Genomic DNA, 25,601 nt, shown 5'->3' with positions numbered 1-25,601 from the left:
TTTCTATCATCTTAAAATATTACCTTAATATTTCTCTGAAATACTAAAATCAAACTCATGTACATTCTATGAGCTAGTTTTCTTCGTCACCATTCAAATAAAAACCTGTGTCTTCTCTGGCTGTTCAAATTCCCTTTGATGATATCACTTCTTATGACAATAGCCAAAGCAGTCATTATGCCATTGTTGCCTGCCAAAACCTCCCTGACCACTAGAAGAATGAACATAGGTGCTGAAGTCCTTTGTAATATTCCTGAGACTTTTCATACTCCGTCACAGGTGCAATGTCTCTCCCAAGGTGTCACATCTTCCATCTTTGGCAAAGTTGCTTTTATCAAAGGTGGTGAAGCCAATCACTCCCAACATCTAATGCAGTAGAGGTGAGAATGATTCTTTCTAGTAGCATGCTAGAACTTTATGTTTGGTCTCAGCAGATAGAGAAAGAGATAATAAATAAGGCAAGTAGCAGGAAGGGTAAACTGCAGACTAGTGGAGCCAATCAGTCTAGGTTCTTTCTTGACAAGAAAAGAGCAGTTTTGCTTTTATCCCAGAATAAAAGAAAAGAACAACTCACTAAGGGAAATGTAGACGTCATAACTGAGAGCAACTGAGGCTGTGGCATAGAACTTGGTACACCAAATGAAATCACCATAATTTTGGCATTTGTCTGGATGAAGAGAGGCAACACCCTGAGCTGCCACTCATTAAAATGGTGTGATATGGTGTCCCCCTGAATACGCATAGCTCTCACCCAGCCCTCCCCAGTCAAAGGATCAGTTTGTAGGAGGAAAGCAAAAACTAGTGGCAAAGGCTAGAAAACTTGCAATAACTACCTATACTGAAAATCTATAACTTCATCTATAAATATGATTGCACACATAAAGACTGCTAACATCTAAGAAAGAGTGACAGCACAAAAAATAGATCTGGATAATGAAACAAAGAACTAACCTAGGAGAAATCAGAGAAATAATAAACTTCCTGGGAGAAATTAAATCAATTAGAAATAAAAATACAGCATAAATGCTAGGAGCAAAATCTCAATGGAGGCAACAGCAAGACTTAAGGAAATATTCCAGAATATAGAGCAAATACTGAAAGAGGTGATAAATGAGTGAAATTTGAAGACAGAGATTAATCTAAGGAATTCAACATGAATTTCTCTTTTAAAAAAACTGAGGGCCAGCCCCCGTTGCCTAGTGGTTACGTTTGGTGTGCTACACTTTGGCGGCCCACATTTGGTTCTCTGACAGGCACCTACATCACTTGTCTGTCAGTGGCCATGCTGGTGGTGGCTCACATACGAAAAGAGGAAGATTGGCAGCAAATGTTACCTCAGAGTGAAACTTCCTCAGCAAAAACACAAACAAAAGAAAACTGAGAAAAAATGGAAGAAAATTATTAAAGATATGAATGGCTAAAATGTTCCTAATCTCTCAAGAAGTTATTAGTTTTCAGGTTTAAAGGTCCCATAGAGTACCAGCATGGGAAAAATGATTTTTCACCTAGAAACACTATTGTGAAAGTTTGAAGCAAGGATAGAGATAATACCAACAAATAATAATAGAAATAATAATAAAACAGGTTATAAGTACAGGAGCAGTAATCTGACATTATCATCTTTATCTGAAAGTAAGATATTAGAAGATTGTCATTGGTTTATCTTACATAGCAAAATGATTTGTTTTTTTACTCTCTGAGCTAGTTTTTTTTTTTTTTTTAAAGATTGGCACATGAGCTAACAACTGTTGCCAATCTTCTTTTTTTATTCTTCTCCCCAAAGCCCCCCAGTACATAGTCATATATTCTAGTTGTGAGTGCCTCTTGTTGTGCTATGTGAGATGCCACCTCAGCGTGGCCTGACAAGCGGTACCATGTCCGGGCCTAGGATCCAAACCAGTGAAACCCAGGCCGTGAAAGTGGAGCATGCAACCTTAACTATTCAGCCATGGGGCTGGCCCCAACAAAATGATTTTAACTCTACAATTTTATATCCACTGGAAGTATTAGTCAAGAGTATATTTTAAATTAACACATTTTCTGAAATGAATAATTTAAGCAATCCATAAATTCAACAAATTCCCAATCAAAAAATAAACAGACTTCTTGTAGACATCATCAAGCCAATTCTAAAATTCGTATGGAATGCAAAGTTGAAGAATTTACATTACATGACGTCAAAGCTTACCTTAAAGCTAGAGTAATCAAGAAAACATGATATTGGCTTAAAGATGGGCAAATAGATCAATGGCACAGAATAGAGCATTCAGAAATAGAGTCAATACATATATGGTCAACTGATTTTTGAAAAACTGCTGGGGGGAATGTAAAATGGTACAACCACTTTGGAAAGTAGGGAAGTTTTTGTTGCTGTTGTTGCTTTTAAGAAATCAAATATAAAATTACCATATGACCCAGTCAATCCACTGCTAGATATTTGCCCAAAAGAGAGGAAAACATGTATCCATAAAAGAACTTGTACATGAATGGTCATTGCAGAAATCATTTTTGAGAGTTAAAAACTGGAAGCAACCAAAATGTGCAACAACTGATGAATGGATAAGCAAAGGTGGTGTATCTATATAATGAAGAAAAAGGAAGAAAACATAGAACGATATGCTGATTGAAATGTCAAGTCAAAGAAAAGTACCAACTGTATAATCCTATTTACACAAAATTCTGGAAAATGCAAACTAATGCATAGTGACAGAAAGTGGACTAATGTTGCCAGGGAGGCAGGTCAGAGAGAGGAGGCAGGTGGAGACGTGACATAAGGGTGGAATTACAAAAGGAAAGGACACATGAAAACTTTTGGGGATGAGGGATATGCTCATTGCCTTGACTGTGGTTATGGTTTCACAAGTGAATACATATGCTAAAACCTATCGAATTTTATATTTTAAATACGTGCAGTTTAAAAATGTTGTATAAAAAATGACCAATTGTAAGCATCAGCAAGGATATGGAGTAAGCAGAGCTCTCTTGTATTGCTGGCAGGAGTGTAAAATGATTTGATTTGAAAGATTATTGGGCCTTCTTTATAAAATTAAGCGTATACGTACTCTGTGTGTGAAAAAAGAAGTTTGAGAAGGTTTACCTTCCATGTATTCCTTCTTAAAGAAAACATTACGTGGGTATAAACTCCATGTAAATGAAGAAGAAATATTGGAATCCAGAAGACATGGAGCTCAAGTAAGAATTTGACTAAATTCTGGTTCTAATAAGAAAAAATGCAGAAATACAGCATCAGGATTAAAAATTAATTGCGCTTTTGTAATTTTAAGAAGCAAGAAAAATTGGAATCTCTCTAAGAAATATTATGATTAAGAAACTGGATGATCTCAATAAACGGAATCGTATTATCCTTGTGTCAATAATGAAAAGCCAAACAAATTCCTGGAGAAAGAAAAATCTATTCAAGAAATGCCAAATACAAAGAAAACTAAATGGGTTGTGTTTGAACTGTCGATGTGTACAGAAGGAAGAAAGTGCTTTCAGGATTCTACAACTTCAGAAGGGAACTGTATTTTCATAATCCTAGAACTTCAGATGATACTTTTAAAAAATTTTATACTCAAATATTATTCCACAAAGCACAAATTTAAAATTGACATAGAAAATAGATATTAATTATTTTGAATTGTAAAATAATGGTGTAACTTATAGCAAATGGAGGGCAGTTGGTAGGGAGCAGAACACGAGAGTGAACAACAAACTGCTCATCTGACAAAATGGATGGTTAAGTGATATTATCTAGAAAACCAAAAATACTTATTTATATACAGTTTGCAGCAAAGGCATGTGGAGTAGGAGTGTAGTGTAATTGGATTTGTTTTCTAATGGTTCCCAGCAGGCAGGTAGAAGACATTTTTCAGAGTGAATAGACAAAGGAATAATATTAGGGATACTGAGATAACAAAACAAGGTAAATATGGCAGTTACTGAGAATAAAAGCAGAGGGGAGTTTGGGTATGTTTCTGTGTGTGTGAGTGTAGAATTGTTTTCTGCGCTGTGTGATTATTTTAGTCATGCACACTTATCTACTGTAAAATAAAAATTAAAAATTGGCAGTATATTTTACCATCAATGGTTTTACTTTAAATAAACATGTTTGCAAGGTAATACAACTGCCCCATCAACTCTCCAGATGAGCACGGACTTGTCTGAGCTTCAGATGAGCCAAATTCAGGTTTATTCAAGAGCTTCTGTTACTTATACATGGGAAAAGAATGGTACAACTTTTTTACATGCCTCCCACTCTCTTTATATGCCTTGAGCATTGGTATTGCTAATGAAAATATCACCTTCCTCAATTATTTTGTACCATTTATTAGCCACTTATTTTATGCCATCTTATTCTTGATGGTAACTTTTAGATTTTATTCCATCCTCAGAACAATTCTCTAAAGACGACTAGGGTAGAGATCAAGTCCTAGATTTCTTTATTTCTCTAGCACAGAGTACATCCTCTTGCAAATAAAATTGCTGTTTATGGAACATGGTGGTGAAACTAGTGGAACCAGAAAAAAACACATTTATAGAATAATTTGCATTTCCTAGCACGTTAATATTGAAAGAATAAAACTTAATTTCCCACAGGCAAAGACTAGGAAGCTTTCAGCATCCTTGCAACCCATCCCTGATTTGTAAAAGATTTTTATAGAGAAAGAAGAGACAGAAATAGAGAATGAGAAAATGAGTGAGAGGAGAGCGGTGGAGAGGAGGATGTTAAAGGAGGAGGTATGAATGAGGAGAGAGTAGAAAAGGCATAAGAAAAAATAGTGAATAATGTCAAGGATGAAATGAAATGGGTTACTTGCCACTGTATCAATACCAGCTGAACACTCGTCTCTCCTTCTGGAAACAACGTTATGGGGTACTTAACCTGCTCAGAGGAGGGGTATCAACCCCCAGGCTCAATTCTGCTTTATTCCTACATGCCTTATTTAACTAAATTTTAACCTTTGTTTAAAGGCTGTTTTCAGAATTGTAGGACAGAAACGTCATATAGTATTCCCTGCGATAATATCACAACAAGGCCGATTTAAAACTGCATTCTAGAGTCATGGGTGATTTGAAACATCACAGGGAAATCAAAGATCACAGGGAAATCAACAGCAGTGGGCTTCAGAGTCAGCCAGGGAGAGGTGCAGTCATGAATAAAAGCAAGTTTGGAGGCTTTTTCCCTTTCATCTCCTCCCCTCCAATTTCTGAAAACGGAAACATCTATATCTGGTCATTTACGCTGCCTGTGGAGCTCTAATGACTGCTCTGCTACAGAATACTAGTGAGCTGGTGGTAGAAAATAATGACTATGGGCAGAAGATGTCATCCAGAAGGTCGAAGAGCAAAACTTGCAAGGCTTCTGCATCCGAATGAAATGCCATCCCTGTGCAGCTACTGAGGTGGATTCAGTCGGGCACCAAAGTAATTTGTTTCTAAGCAGCTCTGCTGAAGTAGAGAAACTCACATCACAGCATTCATGACTGAGATGGGTTCAAAGGGTCAGTGATCAAATTGCAGTTACAAACTTCCCATGAATTCATAGCTGTAGAATTCAAAACTCTAGATCTCAAATGCCAGGTCCATTTTATGTGTTTTCTTTTTACAAACAACAATGTAATATTTTAATGCATTATTTTCCAGGTTCATATACAACATGATTAAAATGCAACTTTTAGAATTAGAAGTCAAACCAATCTAAGTGAAGGAATGCATAATGAAAGAATCAGAATGAGTGAGTTTTGCACATAGAACACCTATGGATTTGGGCATTTCTTTCTATTAACTTCAGCTCATTGAGGGTTATTATAATATAAAATAGGTCTGTTAATTCAGTTTCCTTAGACGAGAATTCACAAATGTGTTGTTATGACAGACTGATCATTAGTTTATGAGCATCTCATACCACATTTCAATTCCCCTTTGACATGTCAGGACGTTAATCTCTCAGGGGCAAAAAAGACTTAACATAGTGTTTGCCTCCCAAGGTCACAAAAGCAATGATTTTTCTATCTACTCTTGGCCTCTAGGCGCTGGTGGAGGCAGTTTGCATTTACAAAGAATTTTTGTTTGAGTCTGTTACAGATACGGCACTGAGTGGACAAGCTTAAAGATGAAAAAATAAGAGATTAAAGAATTGGCAACATGTGGCTGTTTGAGAAGGAGAAATAGTCTTCAATACCATCATTTCTAAATAATGTTAGGAAAATCAAGGAGAGAGAAAAATTGTAATTATCTAAGGAGTTGATACTTTTTTCAAAAGGAATTTATATGTGTTATTTGAGCAGTTGAAAAGCACTATATGCCCCTTGTAAAATTTGAAATAAAGTTATTGGAAATTGTATCAAATAATAATAAAAGGATACAGTATATTATATATATTGTGTCCACAGTGCTGCGCATTACTAAGTGTTGTATATGTATTAACATTTAATTCTACCAATGGTTCCCTGAGGTAGGTATAATTATTAGACCCATTTATAGATGAGAAAATTGAGATGTAGAAAACCTAAGACTAAATAACCTGCCAAAGACCCCTCAGCTATGACTGACGAACAAGGCTATTTAACTCCACAGCCTTGGTCCCTAACCGCCACCTGTGCTAATGCCCTTAGCAGTGATTTTGAATCCCTTTCAATAACACCTCCAGAGACAACTGCAACTCTTTGTTAAGCCTGTCATATATCATTCCATATTTTGTAATTTATATGTTTGTTATAAATTGACATTAATATAAACAAATAGGCATCTCTTTTTTTAATCTAGATAAAATATATTAAGTAAAATATCAAAGACAATGATATATCTGCATTTCAATACATGTAGTCAATGTCTGTCATTTCACTGACTGTACAAAAAAAATTCCAGTAATGATGTATGAATGCGCAATACTTCATTTAAACAAATTCCTGTAGATGGATAAGGTATTATGAATCTTTCACTGTGTATATACAATGCTGTTAATAAAAATCTACATACCTGTATATTTATGCACTCATGAATTCACTTACAAATTAAATAACTTTTGCAAGTTTGAAATTCCAGCATCTATTCTTGTTATAGACTAAATTGTGTTCTCTCAAAATTCACAGGTTGAAGCCCTAACCCACAATGCGACTGTATTTGGAGATAAGGCTGGTAGGAGGTAACTAAGGTGAAATGACATCATAGGTAGGGCCCTTATAAACAGAGGAAGAGACACAGAAGTGTATGCACACAGAGAAAAGTCCATGAGAGGACACAGCAACACAGCAAGAAGGTGGCCATTTGCAAGCCAAAGAGAATCTTTACCAGAAACCAACCCTGCTGGTACTTTGATACTGTATTCAACTTCCAGCTTCCAGAACTGTGAGAAATAAATTTCTCTCTTTTAAGCCACCCAATCTGTGGTATTCTGATATGTCAGCCCTACCAGATTAATACAGATTACTTAGGTTCCTTCTGATAAATGCTCCATCTTTAATAAATCTTACACTTCCCCTTTTCTTTTCCAAAAAGCGATCTGATGTACTGGGGCATGGGAAGTGGAAGCTGGTGTGAGTTGATTCATGTAGGAAATAATGGGGCCTCATGGCCTGATATCTATCTAGCTTTGACTTTGAGCAGATTGTTGAGTTCAGTCCTTGCCCTGGACACTGCTGAGGTTCAAAGGCTACCTCTCCTCATTTGGGGATGCAGGTAACTGCCCAACCTGCCATTGTCTGCAGTAAGCAGGATATCTTCCCTCCAGTGTCACCTGCACATCCGGGTCCTGTGACTATAACGCTTGGGAAATTCATATCCCTGGCAGGGATGAGTCAGGCCAGCTGCCTCAGGACACTGTATCTAGTCTTTTGTCCACTAGTCGTCTCTAGGCCATAATCTTCATTGTGGTTTGTTCTATTCCTAGGGAAGTAGGTTACCAGTTCTGACTTCCTCATGTTCCTTCTTAACCAATCTAGCTGTTTCTAACATCCCAGTACCTATGAGTTTCTAATTATTGGTGGGCTAGAGTAAGACATAGGTGTGCATCCCCACTTCTTTTCTTCTTCTCTCTTGTCTTTATCACATACTCTGGGCAGAAAGGAAACAATCTACAATTCCTTCTATGTGCCTGAAAACAACCTCATATCTTTTTACTTTATGGTTTACAGAAAAATTTTATGATTCTGTCCTTCATATATTTATATGTATATATGTCAGTATATATACTTTTCTCCCTTGAAAAAACTATTTTCTTGTTGAAGACACAGAAAAAAAGAAAAAAATCCAACTTAATGTGACTTTTAAAGACTGACTATCGAAATCTTTATTTCTTTTTGCATTCTTGCTACAATAATCCCAAACTACCCTGAAGTAAATGAATTTGTCTATAAGAATGAGGACAGGGTGAGGGGGCAGAATCATATACTAATGCAGAGCAAATTTGAAAGTACTTTAAAAAATGTCTAAAGGTACTGTCCTCTTTACACAAAAATTTATCGCTGAGCCTTGCGGTTACAGCAGTGAAGGAAATAGGCACATAGGCGGCTCTTGTAGAGATTACCATCTAGTAGAAAAGACTGAGAAGAAATAAAAAAATTCAGTACAAAAATATTTAATCAAAGTTATTGTAAATGCCAAGAAAGAGTAGTGAGGAAAATTGTAAGAGTGGAGAGGAGGGCCATCTGGGAAGTCTTCCAGAGAAACGACACCTAAGCTGAAAACCAAGGCAGCAACAATTGCAAAAAGCCTTGAGGAGAGTGAGAAATCAGAGGGAATAAAGAATAGCAGTGATCAGGAGGGAGCATAGTAAGCCATGGAAGGAAAGAAGGGCACAGTATGAATTTAAAGAAGTCAGCAGTGGCAAATAATTCAGGGCACAGAATCTAGAATGTTTATCTAGTTTCTACAGTAATGGGAACAAAATGAAGCTGTTAAACTGAGTAGTATCACAATCTGATTGCAACTGCAAATGATTTCTTTGTATGTAGAGGGCAAGAGTGAATGGACCAAGACTGGCTGGGAGAGTCTTGCCTGTGCACTAAAGAGCTCCAGGGGAATAGAGGAGCATGGGGGCTGTGAAGTTAGGAATAAATGGATTTGAAGCCATTTTAGAAGGTGAAGAAACTGAACTTTGCAACTGACAGTTGGTGGGTAAGAGAGCTACTAGATAAGGAAGAGTTTAAGGTTTTAGGAAGGAACAAATGAGCCAATATCGGTATCTCTAATTAACAAAGGGTAAACTGGGGGAGGAGCACATTAACATAGGAGGGGAAATGTTTGGGCAGCATTTAGTGAGAAGAATCTGTAAGACATAGATGTGGAAATAGTGTAGATTTGCTTATATTCCCTTGAATAAAATTATGGAAATTTTAGTAGATAATGTTCAGATTTTGTTATATTGAAAGGTTATTCTTTAAAAATGTTGTACCTGTGAAAGCAATCTCAGCATATGGACCATCTACTTCTCACACTCTCAATTCCATTGGCATTATAGTCTTTTCTTTTTTTATTTGTACCTATCTGATAGAGTAAAATTTATATCTTGTTTTAATTTGCTTGCATTTGTATTACAGATAAGTTGAAGACTCTCATGTTTATTGGTCATTCACATATATCTTTCTTTTTATGAAGTTTATGATAGTGTATGCATTTTCCTACTGTGTTATTAATGGTTCTTTTAATGTTTGCAGGGAAGAGAGCATAGTGAACTGTAGGGGAGGAAGACTTTTCCTCTATCCAAAATGTGGGTTCGTCTGGCGGGAGAACGAATTAAATTCACATGAGACAGAATAGCAAGAGAAAATTAAACAAAGCTTTATAAGGAACCATGGCCCGGGGCCTTTCTTCCCGAAGGAAGAAAGGGCACCGAAGAAGTGGGGTGCACAGAGTGGTTATATACCCCCAAACAGGATATTTCACATATAATTGAAATGTCCCTCCCACAATAGTCACAAGATTGTCCTGTTGGCACAGCACTTGATGGACATAGCAGGTAGTGGTCTGCTATCTCAGTGGGCATAGCAGGAGGCAAGTCTATTGTCTCGAGCTGGGTGGTCACAGGTGAGTGCAGCAATCAGTTCCTAGGCTAAGGAAAGGTGCTTAATCCTGAAGGAAATGCCAACATTGGGAGGGGGAGGGAAGTCAGTTACAGGAGGTTACCAGACAAGCACAATAAACAAATGCAGATTTAAGTCCTTGCCTTACCCATTGATTAAGAGTTTCTAGAGATATCTTTATAGATGGAGAGTTCCTTTACAATGTAAATGACTCTTACAAAGGGTAAGTAAATTCTACTTTTCAGAGCCTCCTTCCTGTCCCAGTTTATCAAAAGCAATCAGCCTCAAATAATCCTCATTCCATAGAGACATATCTTGGGGTGGCCAATTCCAGACCCCTACAGTACTAAGAGCTTGAGGGACTTTGGAGCCTGGGTTCAAATCCTGGCTCCACCACTAAATAAGAGTGTGACCCTCAGCCTGTTTTGAAAATCCTTGTGCCTGAATTTTTCAATATTTAAAATGGAGATGATAGTAGTCTAACGTGATTTTGAGAATTGATTGAGCTAATATTGCAGACCTCTTAGAACAATGCCTGCGTAGTAAGCTATGTAAATCACACTCTAATCTCATCAATCTAACACTTTTTCTACTTATTCTTCCAGTCCTAATTTTGATGTTATCATTTATGGCAAGATTCTACAGTGATGCTCAAACTCAAGCAAGATGTGAGACTAAGTTCTGGTTGTGTCACTCCCCTGTATTTATAGAAGACTCTACGTTCTCTCTCATGTCACACATCAAGTTGTTTTGTAATTGTTTATTTAACTCTGTCTCAACTGTGAGGTCTGGACCAAGTAAATAATTGTAGTATAGTCACCACCCAATAACAATCTGTGAAATGAATGGGCAACTGGTGCACATGTAAACTTCACTATCACTCGTTCAGCAGTTCTCTCATCAACAACTTTATCCATCAGGCTCCATACTTGGCACTAGTATACACACAAGACCAGTTAACGCTGTGTCTATCACATGGCACAGATTCTTTTAAATGTACTTATTTTTCTCTCGTAGAATGTAGAGGTGGTTTTTAAACTTTTTGAAGGGTCATAGATTTCCTTGATAAACTGAATGAAGCTGTTCAAAGACCTGCTCTACCACAAAGGAGCATGCATATATGCCTGTTTCACATATAGTTGGAGTAGTTTAAAAAATCTCCAAAATATACTCACACACAGAGTTTAAGTTTATAGTCATTTTTAGCATGACATCCTTGTTCAGGCCTGCCTTCACCCTTTCCTCCACTCCACCCACACAAACAATAAGACTTTCAGGAAGTTTTCTAGTTGTCTCTTTCGTTTTCTCAATTATAACATATCATAGTTCTTCAAAATGTTTTCTTTGCAGCACCACATAAACTTAACACAGGTTAATTGCAATAGGTTACTCTATTTTTATATCACATGATACTTTTTGAAGAATTTTTTTAACACCATTTTTAATCAGGAAATTCCTCTGCTTAAAACTGTTCCGCGGGGGCTGGCCCTGTGCCCAAGTGGTGAAGTTCGCAAGCTCTGCTTCAGCAGCCCAGGGTTTTGCCGGTTCAGATCCTGGGTGCGGACCTAGCACCGCTCATTAAGCCACGCTGAGGTGGCAGCCCATATAGCACAGCCAGAAGGACCTACAGCTAAAATATACAGCTATGTACTGAGGGGCTTCGCGGAGAAGACAAAGAAGGAAAGAAAAGGAAGATTGGCGGCAGATGTTAGCTCAGGTACCAACCTAAAAACAAAAACAAAAACAAAAACTGTTCTGAATAGAGCTGTCTCTTTTTAGAGGAAAACAATCTGATGTCCACTAGTATTCAAGACATTCCATCAGTATTCCTGACCTATGCTTTCAGTCATTCACTGGACAAACATGCATAAATGTATTATCTATATTTTTGAATTTTCCAAAGCAAAGCAATCCTTTTACATTCTCTGCTTGCATGAAACTTGGCTTTCCCCTGGTGTTATTCTCCCTATGAAGCCTTCTAATGGCGAGGGCAGACCTGCTTCACATTTTAACGTGAAGCTGATATTATGATTGATTTACATTGAAAGAATGAAAAGATATGATCTGGTTTCCCAACCCCTTTTTCAATCTCTTTTTTAAACACCATCCAAAATAGCTCATCTTTGACTCTAAATGCATTTACCTAAACCATCATTTTACCATCCTACTTGTTTGTATCTACTGACCACTAGGATCCTTCCTTCTTTTTTTCCTTCCACTGACATCAGCACCAGAGGTTGATATCCCTCTCTATCTGCCAGTACTCGTTAACTCATTCAACAAATACTTATTGCATGCCAGCTCTCCAGAACCTCATAGTCTGCTCGGTTGACAGGAAGTAAATGAAAATTAAAATAGAGAATGATAAATATTTTTTAAATGGTATGCAAGAGTGCAAGGGTAATGCGTAGAAGAGGAAATATCACCTGAGTTAACTCTTTAAAAAGAAGTAACCCTTACCTAAGAGAGTTAACATGGGGTCTTGGAGCCCAAAGCAGGATTCCTCAAAATATCTGACAATGGCATATGGATTATTTTGAATTAAAGTTACTTGTTTTGACTTAAAGAAAAGTTTTGACCCTCCTCTATTTGTTCCCCCTTAAAGCAGGAAATAATCTCCCATGTTAAATGTATCTTCCCATACCAGGAGATAGAGGCAAGCTTATCAACAGTGCTAGGGAACTCAGGACCAAGAAGCCTGTGTAAACAAACCTTGTTAATTTTACTAATTTACTACCTCAAACCTAAACTCTGCTTAAATTCCTTGCTAATTATATATCCCAAATCCAAGTTTCTTAGTCCTGTCAAACCTTCACAAATTTATTGTTTCTTTGTATAAAAATACATAAAAGAAGGCTGCTTTGCCCATCTCAAAGAGGATCATTTAATACGAGATCCCATATATACATATTAAATTGATTTTTTCCCCTGTTAATCTGGTCTTGTGTCAATTTTTTTATGAGCACAGCCATAACAACTCAAGAGGGGTAGAAGGGAAAATTTCACCCTCCCTGACAGGGGCTAATAAAACCAATAGCATGAGTAAAGGGGCAGAACGTACAGAGATCTTCCAGATCAGTAGGTCCCTGTTGAGGAGTGGTCATGGTTGAGATCAGATAGAGAAGGATCATGGAAAACACTATAAATCACAATTAGAGGTTCTGTCTTAATGTACTGTAAGCCACAGAGATTCTTTTGAAGGTTTTGGGCAATGGAGCAGTATAGTCAGAAAATATTTAGACAAATATAGTATGGAATAAATTTAATTTGAAAGAAGATTTAAAATTAAAGGCAAGGAGATTAGGCAGAAGAAAAATCTAATATACTAGATGAAATACAGGGGGAATATAAATTAATACAATCTAAATGAAGAAAGATGAGAAAGATAAAGAAATGGTTAGGAATTTAATTAGGGTGAATATTGTAACTGCTTTGGATGAAATGATTTGAAATAAAAAATAGTTTAGAATAACTCAGCTATTTCTGCCTAGGGTGACTGAATGGATGACATCATTATTAATCGAGAGTAGGAATACAAGTTGCAGGTTTAGAGAGAGGAGGTTATGTTGAGGGCTTTGTTTTTGAGCATCCAAATAGATATAATTAGTAGCTTACTGAATATATGAGTGTAAAGGATAAAGAGTGAAATACTGATGTAGGAAGAATTTACAGTGTTAATTGAAGCCAAGAAGGGAAGATAAACAACAAATAATCTAAGAAGAATGGTATATTAGCCAAGGTTTTTGACTGTACACACTAGAAAAATCATATTAGTTGTCTTAGGGAAAAAATGGCAACAGAAATGAAGGAACACTGGGAAAAAAAATGGTCAGTAATCACAGGGACTTTGGAGGCTAGACTGAGAACAGTGTGGATCTGCTCCCACTAACCGCTACTCTCACACACCGCCCCAATTATGTGGCTGCCTTAGAATCTTTGTTGCTAAGTGCCGTGAAAGACAAACTGACATACACTAAAATTTTCAGGAGCTTATCTGAGCAAATATAGATTGAAACGAGACAGCACTAAACCAAAAGTGGTTAGCTCTGCCCACGGGAGATAGGTGGAAGGTTTTTATAGGGCAGACGAGTAAGCAAAGCAAGAAAACTATTTGATTAGCTACAGCTTAAGTGGCTGGCTTATTTGGGAAAACATAGTGGGCTGTCTGTGATGAGTGGTTCTTACATTTCATCTTCTTGGATATGAGGGCACTTATAGGAATTGACTCTGGCTTCGGTTTCAGTTTGCTCATGAAGGCTCCCAAGACACTAGAGCAGCCTCAGTCTAATAGTCTCTTCGTTTAATTACTTTGACAGTGCTCATAATCCATTTGATTTGTGTCATTCAGTCTAGTTTCAGAGTCTGAGGATCAGAGTCATCAGTCTAAGTCATTGGTCCATGCCTTCATGCCCTTGTTACCACTGAACTAGGGATGGACTTGGCCTTGCCCAATCCTTAGCTCTTTCACCAAGTGTCACAGAAGGATTTTACCTTAAGGGACCAAAGCAGCGAGAAGAGGAAGGGCGTTCAGGGGCAGGGATTAATTTTTCTAAAAACAGGCATAGAGGTAGGATGGAAATAAGTTACGAATTTTGCCATCGAAGTGAAGAATATTAAAACATTTTGAAGTATGAGGGGAAATACACACACACCCCATATGTGCACATTTGTTTCAGGAGCATGAATGTCCAAAGTGGATCTAAAGTTTTCAACTGAATTATCATTTGCTGTTTGCAGCTCACTGTTTCATATAAACAAGCTGATTTTGTTATCTTAACAAAAGAATCTCACTTTCAAAATTCTGATATCTGTCAAAACATGATACTTTGGGAATTTTTATCTGAAAGTATCAAGGAATGTATTGTTTCATTATTTCCTTCCTGCTATTATGACAGGCTTCAACTTTTATATGCGAACCTTCAGCAATTTCTTATTTCTTCTACACAAAAACATGGATAATTAGTGACATAGTAAGGCTGGCTAGTTTTTTAAAATACCCATTTAGCTGCTAAATTTGTATTAGTTTAAACATGATAATAATAATATGGCTTTCTGGTAGCTATAAAATTACAGAAAGCTGAAATTCAGCAGTCTCAGAATTAAAAAAAGATCTACATGTGATTTTCTTTAAGTTTGCATATCATATTCAATTATTTTAATAACTTGCCTTGGCTTACATTTCTAAGAACCTAATCTTACACATTCTGTGGTCAGAAAAACAGATATATATATATATATGTATATATATATATATATATATAAAATAAAATCCAAAAAGCTAGAGCTATATATTTTATAATATCAGATGTTGCGTCTATTTAGCAGTGTGAAAAATGTGACGACTTTTTTTTAAAGATTGCCCCTGAACTAACATGTGTTGCCAATCTTCCTTTTTTTTCTTCTCCCCAAAGCCCCCCAGTACATAGTTGTACATTCTAGTTGTAGGTCCTTCTAGTTGTGGGATGTGGCATGCCCCCGCCTCAGCATGGCTTGATGAGTGGTGCTAGGTCCACACTCAGGATCCAAACTGGTGAAACCCTCAGCCACCTCAGCGGAGCATGCGAACTTTACTGCTGGGCCACAGGGCTGGCCCCCTGTGATGACATTTTGTTAGTCTGAGAATTATAAACTCTATTCAAACTAGGATGTAAGATTGCTAATACTAAGAAAACCATCTGTTTCACTGTGAGTAATATTTCACATCTTAACTTTCTACATTTTCAAATCCTTTCCTATTCCTGCATTTCTTTCATAGCTAATATTCCATTTTCTCTGCTCTTCTTCAATCATTTCCCTTACTTCATCTTGTTCAGAGTAATTAATGGAAAACCTTAAGTGTGAACAAAATAGCATATCAAAATATACATTAAAACAAATTATTAAATTGTCTTTTAAAAGAGATGGATCGTGGAAGGTGTAAAGAAAACATCAGGAGAAATTATATTTAAAAACAGAACATAGGAAATTACTGATCTGTAAAACAGTTGCAACACATACAAATTTAAAATACTGGATAAATATTTTTTAAAAGAATTGTGAAATGCATGGCTGACCTGGTAAGACAGAAAAGAAAATCATCAGGCCAAAATGAGCAAAGTAAGGGACTCCAGAGAGATAACAAGGCGCTGGAGCCAGAGGCTGCCCTGAGGGTGCAGGCATTTGTTTCAGTGGCCACGGAGGGGACACGAGACAGAGCCTCAGGCCTTTGCATCAAATCAAGGTCCCTGAGTGCTACAACTTCAGGGTAAAATCAACCCTCTCTGCAAAGGGAGTTGGGAAAGAAACTTGTCTGTTTTGGCTATTGCTGTGGATGAAAAGAAGAAAAAAATACGTCGTCTTAGAATTTGTAACAACAATAAACCCCCTTGGTCCATACACACTTCAATCAAATCTACATTTACTGTGTGGTCCAAGAGTCAAGTAATTGTGGGTAGGCAGCAATTTCAAGTGTCATTATCCAAGCAAAGGATATCTTCAAAAAATCACTATTAATTAAAAAGTTAATGGTTATATGTTGGTGGCAGTGCCATTAAGATTGTAATAATTTCAGGCAGGATGCCCATCACCACTTTGCTTTAATATGGTACTGTGAGTTTTAGCTTGCATAGTGCATTGTGCAAAGTAAATAAGTAAATACAGAAACAAAATAAAATAATACAAAATAAAATAAGCATAGTAAACCCTCAGAAAAGAATAAAGAGGGAATTTTATGACTCGGATAGAAATCAAATAAGACATAGAAAGCATTAGGTTAGTATGCAAATTAAAAAAAAAGGGAACCACAGGTTAGAATGTAGACTGTCACAAAAGAATGTAGAGAATCTAAAGATAAATATATGACAATGCAAATATATGACTATCTTCAATGAAGGGGGTCTGGAAAAAAAGGAACTGACTTTGACTAGAAACTGCTTGCCTAAAAACAAAAAGAACCCTACAGAGGGTGTTAAGTTGGTGAAGTTGTTTCCCTGGGGAATATGAGTTAAACGTTCTGGAGCTGCTTTACGTGTGCTGGGGTTAAACCTGTAAGTAAATGAATGGAGGCACAATGATGAAGGCATGTGAAATGGACATAGAAGCCAAATCTAAAGAGCTTCTGATGGCCAAAGCTGGAATGAGTCGAGCAGCAAAATAAATAGCATTGTGTTGGATTACAACCCACGTATAAAATAAATATCTATCAGTCCATTACGATATAAATGAATAAATAAATAAATAGCTGAGAAGAGAAATAAATATGGACCTCATCAAACTCTGAATAGTGAAGCCATTGAAATAGACATGATCGCCAAGGAAGAGTGAGTAGAGTGGAAAGAAAGGAGGATAAGAGGCCAGCCCAGTGCTGTAGTAGTTAAGTTCACCCGCTCTGATTTGGCCACCTGGGGTTCACAGGTTCAGATCCTGGGAGCGGACCTGCACATTGCTCATCAAGCCATGCTGTGGTGGCATTCCACATACAAAATAGAGGAAGATTGACACAGATATTAGCTCACAGACAATCTTCCTCAACAAAAAAAAAAAAAAAGAAGAAGAAAGAAAGGAAAGATGGTGAGACAGAGCCTAGAGCCTTGAGCAGACAAGGACTTAAGGAAGGGCAAAAGAAGGTGAAACAAGGATTGCAAAAAGCTGAACAGTTCTGATGCTAATTAAAAATGTTGAGGTTAGACTATACCAAAGAGGAGGAAGTTTCCAGCAATTAAGCATGGCTCTAACAGTTCTGGAAACTTTTCCAACGTTTAATTATTCCCCGATCTTGGAAGGAGAGGTCTCAATGGAATGATGGAAGATGAGTGGTTGAAATGAGCCAAAAATAAGTGGAAGACAAGCAAATGGAGACTTTCATTCAAAATGATTGTCTTCAAAAAAGAAGGGAGTTTGTCTTACCTTGGATTATACCTAAGTGAAATTAAAGGACTCTTATCCAGAAGCCAGAATTCTAACAAACAAAAGTTTTCCAGTCCTGAGATATTTGTGAAACTTTGGGTGAGAGCAAGGAGGACAATTTGCAATGGACATAAAAGTAGACTTCAATATTTTTATACCAATCACTTATTTTGCTTCTCCTCTTAGCCTACACAATTGGTTTGGGAGAAACAAACATACTTGACATAGTTCTTTTCATTATCACACTAAAACACGTTTATTTAAAAAAACCTGTGTGAATATTGTATTCGTTGAGAATTTTACAATTTAAGAAGACGACACAACTTTGGTTATATTTAACACTTTATTTATGTCTGGTTTGTCCCTTAGCAACACATTTTTTTGGTAAAAATGCTTTGTCCCTTAGTAATACATTTATTTCATAAAGACTTTTTTGGATGAATTTTGATGTTCTTGCTTTGCCACATAGTAGTTGATCTCATAAAAGTGACTCATGTAAAACTGCATAGTATATTATAATTCTACAAAGAGCTCTATTAGACATGCTATGTAATTTTCAATAGATAAACATAGGGGAATATTTGAGTGGTGATGATGAAGTTTATGTTATTTTCCATGTTTTGTGCCCTGAATACTTGTTTGCACAGTGGGGATTTCTCTATGTTTGTAAAGATAAATTTCTCAACCCAGAGGCTTTAGGGCAGTGTTTCTTGAGCAAATCTACTCCTTTTTAAAAGTGAGAGATTCATCCCGAGGTATATTTTAGTTTAGCATGTGTATATATGCCAATGAATGGTTGAAATCATCAATAACTACAGAGAGGGACCCTGGGGAAAACGTTAAACATATTCACTTGAAGATATAAATAATAATTGCAAATAAGGTACAGTTGACCAATTCTTCACTCAAGAAGTGACTTATATCTAGTTTAACAGGAAACAAATTATTGCCTCCTATGCTATTTCGTCATCCAGCTGGTTTCATATTTTGGATTTTCTAAGCATATAGAGCTCAATAAAACCTATATTTACTTGGGCCTCTGGCAAATTGTGAGTGATAAAAGGTAAATTTTTTTTAGGTATATATAAATATTAGAATATATACTTTATATATAATATATATTAATATTTTAAAAAATATTTTTCTTTTTACCTGATGAAAATATGTTCATTAAAGAATTCTTAGAAAATGCTCAACAAGGGAGAAAATTACGTTTTCTGTGTCTTATGGCCCCAACCAGAATTAATCACCAAAACAATTGATGATATTTTATTAGGTACACATCCAATTATTTTAATATCTTTCTCTATGTCAACATCTTTCTTATATTTGTGATATATAAGTATATGTAAAACATTTGTGTGCCCTATAAGGACATCATAAAGACTGTACAATTTTATAATCTGATTTATCACTATATTTAGCTTTTTTAGGAAAATATGAAAAATATTCATTATAGAAAATAAGCTGACACTAGTATTAGATTTCATTTTGTCTGGACTTAATGATACTGATAGGGAATTAGATGCTGTTTTATTAGTGGGTGACTAACACCATGGTTAAATTTTTAAAAAGAAAATGTTTTTATGTCCTGTGATTTTCAGTTACACATGTCAGTTTGCATGAAATAACATTGTCCCCCAAATAATGCGGACATTTTATCAACCTCCAAGTGGATATCACCTTTCTCTTTGACTAAATGATCTTGTACTCATTCTGTTTACACGGCAGGAGTGAAATTTCACTCTAGCTGCTTAGTAGTAATGCTATGTAAAGTGCTCCATTCTTCACTTACAAGTTGACCTATAAGAATCTAGTCTTTTGTACTAGAAAATGGTATAATTTGGTCAGATCATTCACAAATATAATTCAAAACAAATTTCACAGAGGAGAGCAGAATGGATGGATTTTTCTCAAAATGATGGTTTAAGTACCTGATCTTTCAAGGTCAAGGAAATTTTTGTAGACCAAAATTTTAGTTGGAGATGCTATTGTATTGTAATTAATAATTACTTCACATTAAGCCAATTTAATAATCCTCCTTAGCCCATCCTGCTCACAAGTTCACATTCATTGCTGGGCTCTTTGTTCCTCCACCCACCCTCCCCCAAGATGCTAATCCACAAAGAATGTACCCTTGCAATATTTGGAATATATTTATACTAAAAACTTATTCACTCTTTATCTGAAATCCAAAATTATCTGGGCATCTTGTATTTTATTTGGCAGCCCTACACCTAACCCAGAGGGGGGTAGTTTAAGGATTGGCTTCTCAAAGACATTGTTATTTAAAGTGAAATCAAAAGTAGAAGTTAGGAATTGAGGGGGCTGACCCCATGGCATAGTGGTTAAGTTCTGTACATTCTGCTTCAGCAGCTGGGGTTTGTGGGTTCGGTTCCCAGCCCCAGACCTATAGCACTCATCAGCCATGCAGTGGTGGCAACCCACATGCGAAAGAAAGGAAGATTGCCATGGATGTTAGCTCAAGGCTAATCTTCCTCAAGCAAAATAAAAAGAAGATTGGCAACAGATGTTAGCTCAGGGTGAGTCCTGCCCAGCAAACGAAAAGAAAATTAGGAATTAAGGAAGGTCAGGTAAAAAGGCAAAAATGCCTATGAAGATGAACTCAAGGGAGAAAGCATGTGTGTTTCTGTAACCGAAAGATGTTCTTTGTTGTAACGTAGTTTGTGAGGCAAGAGTGAAGTAGAAAAGTGGCAAGAGACGAATCAAGATCAAGCATATGAAAACGCATTTTAAGAAAGAAAGAACGGAAGGATAAGCAAGCCTAGGGAGAGAGAGAAAAAGAGAAAGAGACAGAAGGGAGAGATAGAGAGCTAGAGACTTAGAGGGAGAGATTATTTCCCAATGGTCATATGAAAACCATGGTTTACAAGTATGTGTGGGCTATTCTATGTTATATCTCCTAAGAATTTTGGATGCAAGTTTTTATCTCCTTAAGGAATAAGTAAGGGCTAACTGAGACTTATGTTGAAATATAAAGTATAACTCCCTCAAAAATTTTGTTTCTGCTACTAGATTATTTATATTAATGAAATTCTCCTCAAATTGGCTCATAGATGCTCTCAGTGGGCAAAGGCCCTTAGGTCTTCCGTTACTCCAATGACTAGAAGTCCAGTTGCAGTCCATAATACTTAAAGAAAGTAGGCTATCCTTTTGTGTGACGAACTGAAATGTGTATTCATGTAAAAAATGGAGTATTTGTACATTATGCAGGAAGTAGATTAAAGCAAGGTTACTTGCAGATTTTAAATGTGTGGCAATATGGATATTGTTTGAAAGAGAATACAAATATACTGTTGGTTTGGGATTAGAACAAAAGGATCTGATCTTTACATAATATCATGGTGTGTGTGTGTGTGTGTGTGTTTTAAATAAATGAGGGTGAGAGAACAAGATGACTACTACTGTTTTTCATTAAATGGTTTTGGCAAAACTAGATTTTTTCATGGAATCTACATTGAATAGAAAATGTTTTTCAAAGGGCCTTCCAACTTAAAAAGTTGTACACTCGCAGAAGGATATTCCTTGTGGCACTATCAGATTTTCTCTTGTAAATATTGATACATTATTCTTTTCTTAATATATTATTATCCAGTTCCTATGTGAATCGCATTTTGACTTACATAGAAAAGCAGAAATATAAATGGCAATAAGGCATTGCTTACTCGGTTTTCGCATTTGTTTATATTACATTTTTGGTAGTTTTTCCTGATCAGAGAAAGATAAAATCATTTTATAGTCTAGTTGTTTGCATTTTGTATTCTCTTAAGCATAAATGTTGACTTCCTCCTGTGTCAATATTTTATATAATAAAATAACTTTGCCTGGCAGAGGAAAAAAATCCTACGCTTGTTAAAATAAATCAGTAAACCTTGGGCTGGCCCGGTGGTGTAGTGAGTAAGTTCACGCGATCCGCTTTGGCAGTCCGGAGTTTGCAGGTTTGGATCCTGGGCAGAGACATAACACCACTTGTCAAGCCACACTGCGGCAGCATCCCACATAAAACAGAGGAAAGTTGGCATAGATGTTTGCTCAGTGACAATCTTCCTCAAACAAAAAGATGAAGATTGGCAACAGATGTTAGCTCAAGGCCAACCTTCTTCACAGAAAAAAAAAAACGAAAGAAAATAAATCAACAAAACTTATTCAGCTTTTATTTGTAGCAGAACATTCTACATGGTTAAGAAAGTGCTACCCGGCATGAGAAAAGCTAAGGGAAGGAAGTGATCAACTCCGTGAAACATCCTGATTTCTAGCAATGGAATTTTATGAAATTGACATTTCTATTCTTGAGTTATTGATTAAATTAAGCAAATGACACTAATCTTTTTAGAAATTGTAGGAAAAAACATAACTGAAACCAGGTGGGTAGTCTTTGAGTTTTAGGAGTGATAATTGTTCAGACTCTAAAATCTCTTACAACTTCCAGACAAATTGACAGATAAAATTTGGGGATCAGATGGATGGAAATTAAATATCAGATTCATTACTAATGAAATAATATAGAATATGACTTAAATTTGATGCCTATTGGACTTCAAAATAACCCCTCCTGCCCCCTCCCCAAATTTTACACATTTTTCTGAGTAACAGGAGAATCTAGACCCCTGAAGGACCCCAGATTGCAGTAATGTTTGAGTTCTGAGCACAGCTCTCTGCAAAGGGGAATCTGCAATGGTGTGTGCAATGCACATCTGTCCCTTCTTCCAAATAAAAGGGAAAGTCCTTTAGGAAAGGGTGAGTGTGAGTGAGTGATGTGTGAACAGAGGATGGAAATGTTCTTCTCATATCTTTCCCTCCTGAAGAGTGGACCACAACGGCATGCTCGACTCCCCCAAGAGAAAAAAAAAGTTCACTGTGCACATCTGTAACTTTAGGGCCATCTAGAAGGCTGTCTGGTCCTGTAAATCATAGGTCGGGTTTACCCAAGTTTCATCATTACCCCGTTATATATTTAACCATTGCTCACATATTACTGTCTTCTCTCAAGAATCCAGAAGAGTTAAGCCAGGTAGCCACTAACACTATTTGTTAATCAAGGGATAAAATTTTCATTTTGGCGTAGTGAAATTGCATGTTTCAAACTATTTTGATAATTTGAAGAATAGCTCCTTTTATTTAGGAGAAAATAACCACTCTCGTACTTCCATAGGTTTTATAGGCACCAGACATTGTTCTCCTTGCATTCTTCCTCCTTTCATTCATTCACTACTGTAATGCAAACCCAGAAGATAGAGACGTGTAGAGGTCTCTTCAAAATCATGTTAAATGCATTTTGGGAAAGGCACAGTATCTATTTATAGTCCTTGATTCTGCTCACTTTCCAAGCAGAATAGCCTCTGCACAGCAGATATTCCTGAATTTGAGATTTAGAAGGCACACGCTGCCCAGTTCTGGGAACCTGGATACAAATATGAGAAGCCTGGATTTTTGTTGGGTTACAAAATTCCAAGTGGTCTGGCCTATGAAATAGGAAACATACCAGTGAGCAATTTGGTAGATGTTACTATAAAATGTTTGTTCTTCTTTGAGATGGCTCCTATTTCCCTAAGAACTGCTTAGGTTTTCTGTCCCTAAAGGCATAGAAAATTTTTCACAAATTTAAAGAAAAATACAACTACGATTTCTACGCACTTTTATACTGCACAAATTGCATTCCTCTAAGCAGCTTTCAGCCAAAAAGCATGCATTCCATTCCTTAGTGATAGATTTCTACTCCACTGCCTTCAGCTAACATTAGGGATGCTCTTTCTAAATTGGATACAGGGCTCAGCTATCAGAATCCCCAGATGTTCTGAGCCCTGGAAAAATGGTGAGAACTTGCAGGGAGATGGCAGGAACTTACTCTTTCTCTGACTTGCTAATTATTCTGGATTTTAAATTCCTGAAAATGCCAAGCTTACTACATACTACTTATTTAACTTTTCTCTATAATCATCATCCACCAGAAATTTGTCATGTTTTTAGGTATTTGTTCATGTCTTTGCTTCTAGGAGTTATTAGTATTGTTTCTAACAATCATACAAAGTCCATTTCACTTCCGATATTTACATCCTCAGTTTGTAAGAGTCAATGAATAAATTAAAGGCAGGATTTAAAAACAGCCAAACAAATTATTACCTCCCATATCTGTTGATAGTCTATGTCTAAGAATTTTTATAGCTTTGATGAAAGTGGTCTTCACAAGCTGAACAAAAATGTGTTTGTTCAGAATAATATATCAATAAAAATTCTCTGTCCAACGTTTCCATTTTTCTAAACACGATTAAATACAGACAGAGCCAAGTTCAAGTAAACTATGGTACTAATATATTGTTATCTCCCTATTCTCTCCTTTCTATAATTTATTTCCCAAGTATACTTCAGATGATGTCCCTGACTCTTAAAATGAAAATAGGAGTTTATTAATCATTGTTGAACTAAATTGAACAGAAATCATTTTCTGCCTAATGTATGTTTATTCTTGTCCCTATTCAGCACAAAATTTCATAATTTGCACACTTCTCATGACATTTACTATCTTTTCCTAATCTTAATGGCTCTCTCTGGTACATTCCCTCTGCCCCACACACTGCCCCCACCAACACACACACACACTTGTATACGTTACACAAAATTTCTTAAAAATCTTCTCTTGCCTTTCATGACATCATGGTCTTGGTTCTGCCCATAACCCTGCACCAACCAGGGTCTTGACAAAAACACATGGCACATTCCAATGGGATAATTGAGAATAATTTAATAAAGGCAACATTAAAAAGGATTGGCAAAATAGCAGGAGATGGTAAGGAATCTTACCTGTGCTCCGTTCAGCCCCCAGGTGACTAATGTCAGCTGGGAGCAATGAGGTTAATAGCAACCAACCCACCGTGAAAAGTCAGGAAGGATGTCAGAGAACTGAATTTCCTGACTTTATTTTCCTCCCTCCATCTGATCTCCATGGGCTGAAGAGGGCCAAGGAGTCTTGGTTAGGAGATCTGTATAACTTATTGTCCAAACAAGGATATTTTTGAGACTGAAAGTGTGTGCTATTAAGAATTAAACTGGGATGGCAGGCATATACTGGTCCTCAGAGTTTGATCCTGGGGCATAAAGCAGCACGGACTTAGGTGAAAGTGGATATGGAGGAGCAAACAGAAAATATTCAGTTCAATTTTTTCATCCATCTCTCCACTCTCCTAAGGTTTCTTTTCATGTGTGTATTCCCAAAGCTTTGCTATTCCCAGAGATCAATCCCTTGCCAGCTAGTCACCTCACTCCATATCTCTTCTGCAATGACTTAGATGTTACAGTATTTTCCAATGATCTTCAAACTCATATCCTACTGCGGAAATGTGCCATAGTTATCCCAAAGTTTGCTTTACAAATGCCTCGTTTCCTTGTAAATATTATCCTTCTTTTATAAGGCGTATTTCTGTCGCCGATATTACCTCCACCCAAGCCACAAGATCAGATATACATAACTCTTCTCTTTAATATCTGATATCCAAGCAATTAATCAATCATAGTGTACCATTTAAATATTTCTAAAGTACATTTCCTCTTTTCTGCCTCTGCTGCCTCTAATCCAGCCCTGCTGCTGGTCCATGTGCCCTTGTTTCCAGAAGGTTTATATGGTCAATTGTGTCATATGTACAGAGGTCAAAGATCATGAGGATTGACAATCACTGGATT

The sequence above is a fragment of the Equus asinus genome, chromosome 18 (assembly GCF_041296235.1).
Source record: "Equus asinus isolate D_3611 breed Donkey chromosome 18, EquAss-T2T_v2, whole genome shotgun sequence".
NCBI classification, from domain to species: Eukaryota; Metazoa; Chordata; class Mammalia; order Perissodactyla; family Equidae; genus Equus; species Equus asinus.
Note: the sequence above shows the minus strand (reverse complement) of the source record.